General features: G+C 38.2%; 1 protein-coding gene and 1 pseudogene across 2 annotated transcripts in view; both read right to left on the reverse strand.

Annotated features, from left to right (window-relative positions):
• ST6GALNAC5 (ST6 N-acetylgalactosaminide alpha-2,6-sialyltransferase 5) overlaps positions 1-12,519 on the reverse strand; it is a 185,696-nt gene that overhangs the window by 133,421 nt on the left and 39,756 nt on the right. The window lies entirely within an intron of this gene.
• Positions 1-12,519, reverse strand: part of LOC103225849 (adenosine deaminase pseudogene) — a 45,718-nt pseudogene continuing 33,199 nt past the window's right edge.

A 12,519-nucleotide genomic window follows, 5' to 3' on the forward strand; every position in this document is an offset into this window, starting at 1 on the left:
GAAAGAAATAAAATGGTAAATTAATATCCAAAAAGATGTTTGATTGTACTATTAATGAAAAATTACCTGTAAAAATGGCCCATCATTTTTACCTAACAAATGGGGTTAATATTTCATTTTCTCCTAGTAAATTTCTCCTAGAGAAATATTAGTAATACTGATAAAGGTATGGAGAATCCATCTTTTCCTGTGTTTCTAGTGAGCGCATACATTCTCACAACTTTTATTTCGGCAATCCTGAAATACATATCAAAACTGAACCACTAATTCTTCTTCTAGAAATTTGTCTCAAGGAACTATTAGGTTAAGCACAAGAATGCATGTACAAGAAGCTTCACTGAAGCATTATTTCAGAGAAGAGAAACCTAGAAACAACCTACATACTCATAAATGAGGGATTAGCTGCATACATTCTAGAATATCTATCTATCCATTTGAAGAAATTCTCTGCAACAATTAAAAATACTTTTTTCATATTTCTTGATAATCGAAAGATCTCTCTGAAATTCAACTGAATAGAAGAGCCAGATGCAAGGCATGATATAGAGTGACCCCTACATACATTACAGAGACACCTGTGTGTGTAGGTATGAATAAAGAGATGACGGAGTAATTACCAATAGATTAGTAATGGTTGCCGCTGGGTGATAGTTGAATTTTCTAAATAAGCATGCTATTTTAACTTTCGCAAAAGATTTATATGCAAAGATAAAAGTGATTCACACTTGATAGTGGAATTATAAGTGACTTCTCTTTTAGAGTATTCATTACTTTTTAACATTTTCTTTGCTTTGTACTTTATACATTTTGTATGACTTTGCTTTATTTCATAACAAGAAAAATAAAACAACAAGGGAGAGAAGAGCCATGGAATTGCTGGTGCCTACTTCCTCTGATCCTGCAAGGCAGATCCATTTGCTCAGTTTTCCCACAAGTGTGTCAGCTGGAGTGGGAGGCACTGAGCTGTCAGAGTTCTGTGAACTTGGCCAGGTTTCTGTAACCGGAGAGCCCGTCAAATCTGCATGTGGTAACTAAAGAGCTGCATGTGGGTTGAAAGTCCTGGTTTCAGTGTTGCTGGCTTATGGATCAAAATGTCCTTTTAGGTCCCAACCATCTCTTCTAGAGAATGTTGTCACTAGTTACCTTTTAAAATATTGCCTCTTTAAAGTTGAGAACTGCGAAACAGACTTTTTGAAAAGGAAATTTGTATTTCCCACAGTTCAAGAGATGCAAGAAATGTTTATATTTATTAATGAAATACCTGAAAAAAATAGAATCTAGGTTTTTATTTGTATATATATTTTTAAAACATATCATCCATTATGGAATGTATCGTGTAGGACACACATATCTTCTTATTGCTTGTTCTCTCCATTAAGTATCAAATTTTTGCCTTGGATGGCTGCGCCTAATGATGGAGGCTTTGAAACTCCTGAAGGCATTTCCATGAGAGACTCTGTCATTTGAAATTTTAAAGCAAAAAACTCACTCTTTTTAATCTGAATTAATTTCAGTGCAGTGATGACTAAAGGAAGGAAATTGGACTCAGCTCTGGTCCTGTCAGCCCTATCGTCTTCAAGATTGAGTGACTCTGATGGTAATAATAAACTGTGTCTTTGGCTTTGAATTGGCAAATTCAAATAGATTGCTTTAAGAAAACCAGGTGATGTGGTTTGGGTATTTGTGCCCTCCAAATCTCATGTTGGAATGTGACCTCCAGTACTGGAGGTGGGGCCTGCTGGGAGATATTGAATCATGGGGGCAGATCCCTCATGAGTGGCTTAACGCCATCCCCTTGGTGATGAGTGAGTTCTTCTGTTAGTTCATGAGACTGATCTGGTTGTTTAAAAGAGTGTAGGTGGCACTTTTCCCCTCCCTCACTCTTGCTTCTGCTCTTGCCGTGTGATGTGCTGGCTCCCCCTTCGCCTTCCACCATGATTGTAAGCTTCCTGGGGTCCTTACCAGGAGCAGATGCCAGTGCCATGCTTCCTGTGCAGTGAGCAGAACTGTGAGTCACTTAAATCTCCTTTCTTTATAAATCATCCAGTCTCAGGTATTCCTTTATAGTATTACAAAAACAAGCTAACACACCAGGCCATCTGGAATTACTTACTCTCCTTAGTTTCAAAACACTGAAAAATAAATCTAATTGCTGCTCATGGGTCTGTACAGGTCAGGAATGTTTGGACACAAAGGATTACAGATTTCTTCAGGGTTTCTTGGAAGCTTTTGGTTACCTTAGTTGAAATTGCCCTTGGTCTGAAACCATAGGTGTTTGAGCTCATAGAACTGTGGATGCTCCAGTCGTTGTGCACCAAGGATATGGTGTAAATGGAACTTCGGTACATATATGAAAGTATGTGAGGAAACAAAGAAACACATTTGAACTAATTCTTCCATCAAGTTGTCATTGTAGAGAAAAGGGGAGAGGCAAAAATTCTGGTTATGAATATTTTAAGGAAAGAACAGTATATTAAATGCCTTGGTATCCTCCATTAAGTCCAATAAATGTTAGACACAAAGTTTGAGCTCATTAAAAGGAGTGTATTCATCCAGTCACTCAGAAGATACTTGTGTGTTCTTACATAAAAGTAGCTGTGGAGGGGATATTAAGATGCATGAAATGGACCTGCCCTCCAGAAACTTAATTCAAATTAATCTTCTCCTCCCAATAGAAGCATGATCTCTAGATACTTTCAGAGTATCTCTTCAGTGTGCTGCATTTCATGTCTTGCAGTTGAAATTGGAATGGAACGGCTTAGTGGAATGGGAAAACAATGCTACAGAACAGAATCTGGTTTGTGGGCTTTGTAGATAGAAATAATACTTCTTTATCTGGAAGTAAAGGTCCTTTATTCACACTTCAACTTACATAGATGCACACACTCACCCACTCACACACGCTCAACAGATTAAGACAACCCAGCAGAAATCTGTCCCTCCTACTCTTTGGCATCACATTTTTGTACCGTCATGCTGTACTTATTTGACCATATTTTCAATAGAACTTTCATTTGATGCATTTGCAAAAGCTCAGGAAAGTGCATGCAGTATATTTTCTTTGGAATGGCCATTAATTTTTAAGATGTTGGAGCTGATACTTTATAGTTTCTGTGAATATCTATATAGTATGTATGAGATGTGATATGAAGTCATCCTATCTTGAGATCATGCTTTTCCAAATACACTTAATTGTTCTGCTGCAAATCCATGAGATCTAACCTCAGTGGGACTAGTGATGTAACTGGTTTTTGTTGTTTGTTTGTTTGTTTTTTTGAGATGGAGTCTCGCTCCCTCTGTCTCCCAGGCTGGCGTGCAGCGGTGTAATCTCAGCTCACTGTAATCTCTGTCTCCTGGGTTCAAATGATTCTCCTGTCTCAGCCTCCCAAGTAGCTGGGATTACAGCTAACTGCCACCACGCCTGGCTAATTTTTGTATTTTTAGTAGAGACGGGGTTTCACCATGTTGGCCAGGCTGGTCTTGAACTCCTGACCTCAAATGATCCACCAGCCTCAGCCTCCCAAAGTGCTGGGATTACAGGTGTGAGCCACAGTGCCTGGCTGTGGGTAATCCTTTTATTCATCTCCAGTTGACAAACAAGTACCTTCCACATGGACTGTCCCAAACCCTGTCCAATGGCTGTAGGTCTCCATTCTCTGTTCCTGATTGTCCACTTACTCTTTTTTTTTTTTAATTATTTATTCCTTTACAATACATATGCTTTTTATATTTTTTTTCTTACCTTATTTTAGTGGTTGGAAGTTCCAGTACCATACTTAATAAGAATGACACCAAATGTCCTTTTATCATTCCTGATCTTAAAGGGAAGTATTCAGTCTTACCCTGTTAGGTATGATATATGCTGTAAGGGTTTCTGTGTAGATGTTCTGTATCAAGTTGAGTAGGTTCCCTTCTCATTCTTAGTTTGCTGAGAGCTTTTTTCATGAATGGGTGCTGGATACTGTCAAACGCTTTTCTGTGTCAATTGAGATACTCATGTTTTCCTCCTTTACTCTGTTAATGATTTATTGACTTCCAAATGGTGAATTAGTATTGCATACCTCTGGAGTTTTTCAATTACAAATTCAATTTCATTAATGGTTATAGAACTATTCTGGCCAAGGCTTGGTAGTTTGTAATTTATAAAAAATTGGTCTATTTCTCCAAATTTATGAATGTAAAGCTGCTCATAGTCTCCCATTATCCTTGTAATGACTGCAGAATTTGTATTGAAATCCTTATTTTATTTTTGCTGTTGGTGATTTCTGTCTTCTTGTTTTATAACTTTGTGAGTCTTACTAGAGGTTTATCAGTTTTATTGACTTGTTTTTAAGAATCCGTTTTTTGTTTCATTGATTTTTCTCCATTGTTTTCTTGTTTTATATATCTTACTTTTCTTTGTACTGAAGATCAATCCCCAAGATGGGAAAAGAAGAGCCCCTTTTCACTCATTTTCTTTCCAGTTCTTAGTGTCTTCCACTATCTTTTCTCCATTCTTTCTGTGTTAGAGAAAGGGTGCTTTTCCTTCTTTCCAAGGATAAATTTTCTCTTCCCAGTTTGGTTTCAGTTTTCTCCTCTGGGGCCATGCCACATTTGTAACTTTCTTTTTTCTTTCATCTTCAAGCTATGCCTTAGACTCTAAATTTGTTCCTACTACCAGACTACCCTAAATGAAGTCTCTCCGGCATAATTCTCACTAAAATATTGTTTTATTCTTTCCTTTACCAAATCTCTCAAGCAGGTAGTCTACATTCTCTGCCATTAGCAGTTCACTTCTCATTCATTATGGCTATTTCCTATTCTCATGGCCATGCCTTAACTATGATTAAATGATGGTTTACACTACAGCAGCCCACCCTGAGCTCTCTATTCTTCTTTCTACCATATGTTTTCTGTTTGGGGACTTGGGCATTACTCTATTATTTGTGTTTCCATATTCAAACTCTTCAAGAGAGTATCTGATTGACTTGTCAGTTACTCTCCAGCATAAATATCAGATTGGCCACATCTACTTATAAGATTAGCCCGTAGGCTGACTTTGGGCCAGCCACGGTTCCCTGATCCAATCCGTTGTGACCAGTATAAGAAGGTAATGCAGGTACACAGCATGTGACTATGCATAAAAAACTTTTCAGAAGGAGGTAAGAGTGGGAACTTCTATGAAGCACTCAGAGTATACCACAATTTAAAATTCCCAATTGGGTATACTTACAGTGTTAGTTTGGGGTACTGGCCATTTTTTTAGTAAAGTAGATAAGTTGATTATTCAGTGTCAGACATTATATCTGAACTGGAAGGTTTTTTAAAAAGCCCAAAGATCAGTACTTTAAGATTTAAATTTCTTCACAGTTTCTATGGCATATGAATCTGAAATTCACCAAATTTTATCAGTCATATGGCTGTTTTCTTTTAATATGTCAAAGAATAATGAGACTGATTCATGGAAAGTCACAGAATTGACAGTAGCCTGGATTTTTAAATTTCTAAGTTTTGTTATTTCTTTGTAGAAGGGGAGATTAAAAAAATTCACCAGCACTTCAAAAGCCCAGCTATGTAGAGCTGACTTGAAAAGCTGTTCTAAGATACTTGACTTTCCTTCCCTGGACATGAATGATATGGATATGCTTCCCTTTCCCTTTTTCCTAATTTACATGTGAAATAAAGTCATCACCAGAAAGATGAATATAACACGTCAAAACATGATACAGGACATTATTTCTCACTGCCTTAGTTTTCTGCAAATATTTCCATCTTTAAGTTTCAGCCCAGCTTTCTACCTTATTTAATGCCATATTTATAGTGTTTTCTCTGATTTTTATTAGCAGTTCTTTGTGAAACTGGTTATGGATCTTTTCTATTATTTTTTGTACAATGCTAAAAGATTCATTAGTGTAGTAATTCATTACTGTAGTAATACTGCAGTTCTCATTATCACTTTAGCGTCAACTCCCTGATTACAGTTATTTTAGGGCAAGGGTATTCTGATTTGCCAAGATTATAATGAAGAAAAGTCAGAAGTTAATTTTTTTATTTTTAAAGTAACTAGGAACTCTTGGCTTGATCTTTGGAATTTAGCTTAGCTCAGCCCCCATTCACTCAGTACTTATACTCTGTTAGGCACAGGGGATGTTAAGATGAATTAATACAGGTTCTAAAACCAAAGACTTTATAGCCGAGGAGATGAGACTATTGGATATAGGCTCAGTGCGATCACTGGTAAATTTCCTCCGAAAGACAGAGGAAAGGCACCTTGTCCTTTAATAGAGGGAGTGTCAGAGAAAACTTTTGGGAAAGGAACATGCCTGAATCATGCCTTGAAGACTAAATCGACACCCATTAAGGGAACAAGGTGGGGATTTTCAGCGAGTGGGGGAGCCATCTAGGAGCAATAACAGTGTGAACAATGGCGCACACATTCCTCGGTGCATGTGAAAACCTATAAGCTGCTTGGTACTTCTGGAGAGTAACAATGCTGAATGGGAGGAGAGGAGCCAAGCAGCCCAAGACAGGAGGCACTGTCGGAGCCAGGCTGAGGCGTCTTCCCTCAATCTTCACGTTATCGAGGCAGCCTGGAAGCTGTTTAAATTGGGAGGGCATGATCATATTTGTTCATCAGAGGGATCAGTCAATCAGTTGCAAGGAAGAGGAATTTGAAGGGGTAAAATCAGAGGCAGTCATCCAGTTCAGAAAGTTCCTCACTCACAATTACAGAGCAAGATAACCAAGACCTGAGAACCCAGGCATTGCTAAGACAAGAACAGAGGTGCTTACCTGAGGAAATTAAAAGGTAGGATTTTAATGCTGTTTTACAGTATCTTAATGATGTGCTAGTAAACCTTATCTATGAATACAAATAAATGGAGAAGTAAACAGGAAATGGATAGAATACAGTCCTTACAATTCTTCAGTGTAGAGGCCACTTTATTTCAGTAAACCTCATTGAAACTCTATGTGCGCCTATGTGTGTGTAACAGACACAGTTCATTTAAGAGTTATCTGTGTTGATGTCCAGCTAAGGAGTGTTTATTCCCTAGGGATCAAAGTACCCAAATCTGGCAAACTCCAAAGCAGTGAGAGGGATGAGGACTGCCTGATGCCCAGGTGCTGGGCTTGGAGTGTCCTTCTTTTTTTTTTTTTTCTTTTCTTTTGAGATGAAGTCTCACTGTGTCGCTAGGCTGGAGTGCAGTGGTGTGATCTCGGCTCACTGCAAGCTCTGCTCCCCCGGGGTTCAAGCGATTCTTCTGCCTCAGCCTCCTGAGTAGCTGGGACTACAGGTATGTGCCACCACGCCCAGCTAATTTTTGTATTTTTAGTAGAGACAGGGTTTTACCATGTTGGCCAGGACGGTCTCAATCTCTTGACCTCGCGATCTGCCTGCCTCGGCCTCCCAAAGTGGGATTACAGGCGTGAGTCACTGAACCTGGCCTGGAGCCTCATTCTTTTGACGTTCTCTTCTATTACTGATGTTGTGGTAAAAATGACCAACACATTAGAAGTATTTTCATTAGACATCTCTTCTTTTCCTCACTCTCAGACTGGAATAGAAGCCAGAAAAAAGACTTCAGGCACATTATCAGCTTCATTCTCTTCTCCAACTCTATTTTCTAGAAAGATGGTAATTTTCACCAAGCTGATTAACATTTTTTAAAAATAATTCTTCATATGTTACCTAGTGTGACAGTTAACTTATGTGTCAAATTGACTTGGTCATGGAGTGCCCAGACATTTGATCAAACATTATTCTGGGTGTTTCTGGATGAGATAACAATCTGAATTGGTAGACTGAGTAAAGCTTACTCTGCTCCCTAATGTGAGTGGGCCCCATCTAATCAGTTGAAGACCCGAATAGCACCAAAAGGCCCAGTAAGAGGGAGCACCTACTATTGACTGTTGAGCTGGGACATGGGTCTTTTCCTGCCTTTGGATTCAAACTGAAAAACTGGCTCTTCCTGGGTCTTCAGCCTGCTAGCCTTTGTATCAGAACTTATACCACTGGCTTGCCTGGGTCTCCAGCCTGGAGACTGTAGATCTTAGGACTTCTTAGCCTCATAATCACATAAGCCAATTCTTTATAATAAATACACACATACAAATATAAATATACATTTATATATAATGCCTATTGTTTTTGATTTCCTGGAGAACCCTGACTAATACACTACTATACCTAGGCAATAAATTTTCTACTAAAGAAAAACAAGACACCAAAATTTTACATTATTTATAACCTCATTACTCAGAGGCAACTAGAATATTGTGTGTAAGTTGGGAGTTCAGTTTTCCAAAAAAATGAATCATAGTGTACAGATTTATTAGTTATCCTAGATCAATAATAGATTATGAATGAATAGACATTTTGACAATATTGACAATGCTTAGCCTAATTTTTCCTTGCTTGAGTTTAGCAATGTTTAATATTGCCAGCAAGTCAGTTTTTGTCTATCATGAACCTTACTCTTATGTGTTTTTTGAGTTCTTTTAGGTTTATCTTGTGTCCATTGCTTATAACTGTAATGCCCATTCTAGGTTAAAGTCAAAATAAAATATTTGTTTTAATGTACATGCGAAGAGCAATACTAAAGTAGATGCATAAAAACTGGGTTCAAGGCAGGATGAAATAATGAGGTCAAAATTTCCTTTTCCAAATCAAAACCTGTATAGTTGAAGGAAGTGGAACTCATAGCCTTGCCCACCTGACTTTTCATTCACCGTGAGGGAGTTATTCTAGGAGGAATGAATTCTGGAGAAGTATAGCAATTCTGTTTAGAATTTCTATTTTTCTTTTCATTTGTCCTGTTAATCATTTACCAATGTACTCTGTTGATATTTATACTCAATTTTTAGTGGCATTAACACTGATTATCAACAAAGAATTATTTACAGGGAAATTATACTAACATTATTTTGGTTGAACCAAACATAAGAAAAAACTCATTGTTTGGAACATGAAGCCATAGCCATGGTAACATCAAGGTATATACTAATTACAAGAAAAGTACCTAAAAAGAAAGAAAAACTTCATATTCCATATTGGTGAACACAATCCTTTTTTTTTTAAAGTCTTATGACACACTGTCTAGATTTTAAATGGAGCATTAAAAGAGAAATATGGAACAGTTTATTCAAGCCTTGTGGTTTCTCCTTATTGAGCACTAAAGATTGTTTCAAGTTCCCATCCTTTAATAATTCATTAGTTTTCTAGTGGAAACTAAAATCTTGATGTTTAAAGAAACATCCCTACATCAAAAAATAAAGTAAAATTTAGAACAGGATGACAACTGGAGGAGAAAATTTTTTGATCATAAAAGTTTTCAGTTCTAGTCCCTAAGACCAATGTATAGCATCTGAATAGGACATACAGATTTTTTTTTTCATTCCTTTAAAGAGAATTAAAGAGAAAACAAGAAGATTGAGAATTTCTTTGTAAATGTGTGGTTGCTTTTAAAATGTGGAACAAGGGATGAGTCCTTTGGAGACAAAGGTGAAGCAGCTGCATGTAGCTGGATGAGGCTGGCTTAGTCCCATCCCTCCCAGTTGTGTCATCCGTGCCAGCTTCCTACTTGCAAACTCGTGTCTCAGAAATGCTTATGAGAACACAGGTACAGGAGTGCTTTCAATCAAAATTTGGATTCCCTTCTTGATTTAAAGGTAAAAGATACTTTTTTCCTAAAAACTATGAACTACAAAAGCAAGGAAAAGTTAGCGATCTATTCTACAGGAGTATTTCAATGAGGTTTTTTAAAAATGCAGATGGCTAGATCAATCTTGCCTTTATTTTGGTAGAAAACATGTTTTCTGTTAACATTCCAAATTATCAAGTAGAAAAAATGATTATTATTACTACCAAGGAAGTTTTATAAATGTGTTAAAATCTTAGCAGTATCAGCCTGAAGTATTTCCTAAGTGAGCGTATGTTCTGTCTTCTAATAGAAAGTGCAGTTTTTAAGAGCTGAATGTAGATCAATGGACTTTTCTCTCAGTGCACATGAAATTCTAGAGGCGAAAGGGTTAGCCTGATGAATGCCTCATTTTTATCATGTACAATTGCAGTGGGTGCTGAACTTGAATTATGCTCTTTTTTTTGGCCTTGACCACTTATTTAAATATACCATTTACCTAATGTATAGTCAGAGGAGCAGAATTTTATAATCACTGGGATTTTGAAAGGCATATAAATTACCACTGTCTGTGTCTTTACATCAACATAAATATCTCCAACTGTATGGATACAGATGTTAATACTGATAATATGCATCCTATTCACGGTATTAATAAATGCTTATTCACACTCACATTGATAACAACCTACAGAAAAGGTATCATTAGAAGCATATGATCAGTATTTTATAGTTTAAAATTAATATTGAAACTTTATAAGTGTTTGAGCAGTCATCAAACTGATATTTTAAAACTAAGATTTCCAAATCTCTGAGTTAGAACAGTCAAAAACATGAAACCTCTTATCTATGTCTAAATAAAAATGTTTGGTTGATTTCTTTGGGCAATCAGTTTTAGACAGCTAAAATGCTTTCTCCTGAAATTACAATATTTACTTAGCTTTTATTTTTTTTCAAAGATTAAAAAATCACACATCTTTAACCACTGCAATTGTGACACTGCATATCACCACCCGCGTTTTCTAATTTCATGATTGCATATATTTACGCAAATTATATAAATAAGATGCAATTACAATAATTACAGAGGAATAGGCAACAATTGAAAAAAATACAAATTCTCACTAAATGATATGAAAGTTGTCAGACAAACCCATACAAGAATAGAAACTACTTTAAGATGAACCCAACCAGACAGGAGCAAACAATCCAGCCAAACACCTTAGTCTCAACAACTTGAAACATGTTACACTGGGAGACCTGAGGCTTAAGGCTTAAGGGTAAAGTTCTTTTTCCTTAAAATTTGTTTCCCAGTCCTAGAATGTGAATGTTTAACATCTTGACTTTCCTAAACATATTATGACTACAGAACCTTTTTCCTTGGTGTTTTCTTATTGTTATTTCAAAGAAAAGGGAAGGATAATCACAAAATTAATGAAAAGCAAGCACACTACAGACAACTCTATGGAGTTGTAATTAGGAAAGAGCAGGTCCTGCTACAATTTTCTTGTTCTTTTCTCCAACTGTATGTATCATTTTCAATGATTCACAGTCTAAGAATGTTATTTGTCCAATTTATTTTGCTTTTAGTTAAGAATATTCATAAGACAAATTATGCAACTCATCCATTTGAGAGCTCTATAAATTTTCCTGTAGTGTATTTTATTTGCATTGAATTTCTCACTTTGTTTTATATTGCAGACAAATATTCTTTTTTTTTTTTTTTTTTTTTTTTTTTGCATGCCACCAGCCATGGGCTTCTTTATTGAGCACCTGATTTTCAGTACAAGTTGCCACAGAAGGAGGGTTTCAGATTCAACCATGCCCATGTGTAAGGGTGCTGGTCCCTGGCCAGGGCACATAATCAGAGATGTGATACGGCCATGCCGAGGTATATGTGTGTGCAGAAATGGACACACAGGCTTCAGGAGCATCAGTAACTGACGATTGAGATCATGGTCTTCTTGGAAGGAATACATGTAAAAATGTTGCTCAGCCCCACAGAGTTGGGGTGACTCCACAGGGCGAAGGCTTGGAGGGGTGGCATCTTCAGAGGTGCTGCCCAGCAGAGGCTGAAGGTGGCATCCCATAGGCTTTATAGAGCAGATTGAGAAGCTCCCTCTTCTCATCTTCTGGGAGGAAACTAGATTTGGCTGCATTGATGTTCACCTTCTTAAACTCCTCTTCAGTAAAGCCCATGTCCCATTTGGTCATATGGTAATCAGTGTCCAGGGTGTACTTGAAGATGAGCGGGTCATCTGTGTTGAGTGAGTAGTTAGCCTGGTCATTTTTGAGCCGAACGACTGCATGCTCTGTGTCCGGCTTCCAGGCACCAGTGAGGTAGCTGGACCAGGGGCAGATCTCCAAGTGCATGTTTTCCTGCCGCAGCCTGTCAAAAAGGGCCTGGTCTTCCAGGGTGTGGTAGCCATGTCCCAGCCGCTCTGTCTTGAGTATGTCCACAGCCTCTTTTACTACTTCGGCCGAGTCCACCTCCCCAGCGTGGACAGTACAGTGAATGCGGCTCTTCACAGCCTCCTGGTAGGCCTGGACATGTCCAGGCAAGAGGCTGCTTCCTGCGATGGTCTCATCTCCAGTCAGGACAATGGCCACCATGGTCTGCTGCTGGTACTTCTTACACAGCTCCATCACGTCAGGGAACCAGTTGGGCTGGTGGCGCATGCAGCACAGGATGGACCAGGCCTTGACCCCAAAGTCTCGCTCCCGCTCCTGTAGGCCCTGGCCCACTAGGGCCACCACCTCGTCTGGGATGAGGTCCCCTTCAGCCTGGTTCCAGGGGATTGGCTCCACTTTGGAGTTGGCAAGCAGGTGCGGACTGTACTGCACCTCCACGTACACCACGCCCTCTTTGGTCTTCATCTCTATAAACTCATAGGTGATCCTT

The sequence above is a fragment of the Chlorocebus sabaeus genome, chromosome 20, assembly GCF_047675955.1.
Source record: "Chlorocebus sabaeus isolate Y175 chromosome 20, mChlSab1.0.hap1, whole genome shotgun sequence".
Taxonomy (NCBI): domain Eukaryota; kingdom Metazoa; phylum Chordata; class Mammalia; order Primates; family Cercopithecidae; genus Chlorocebus; species Chlorocebus sabaeus.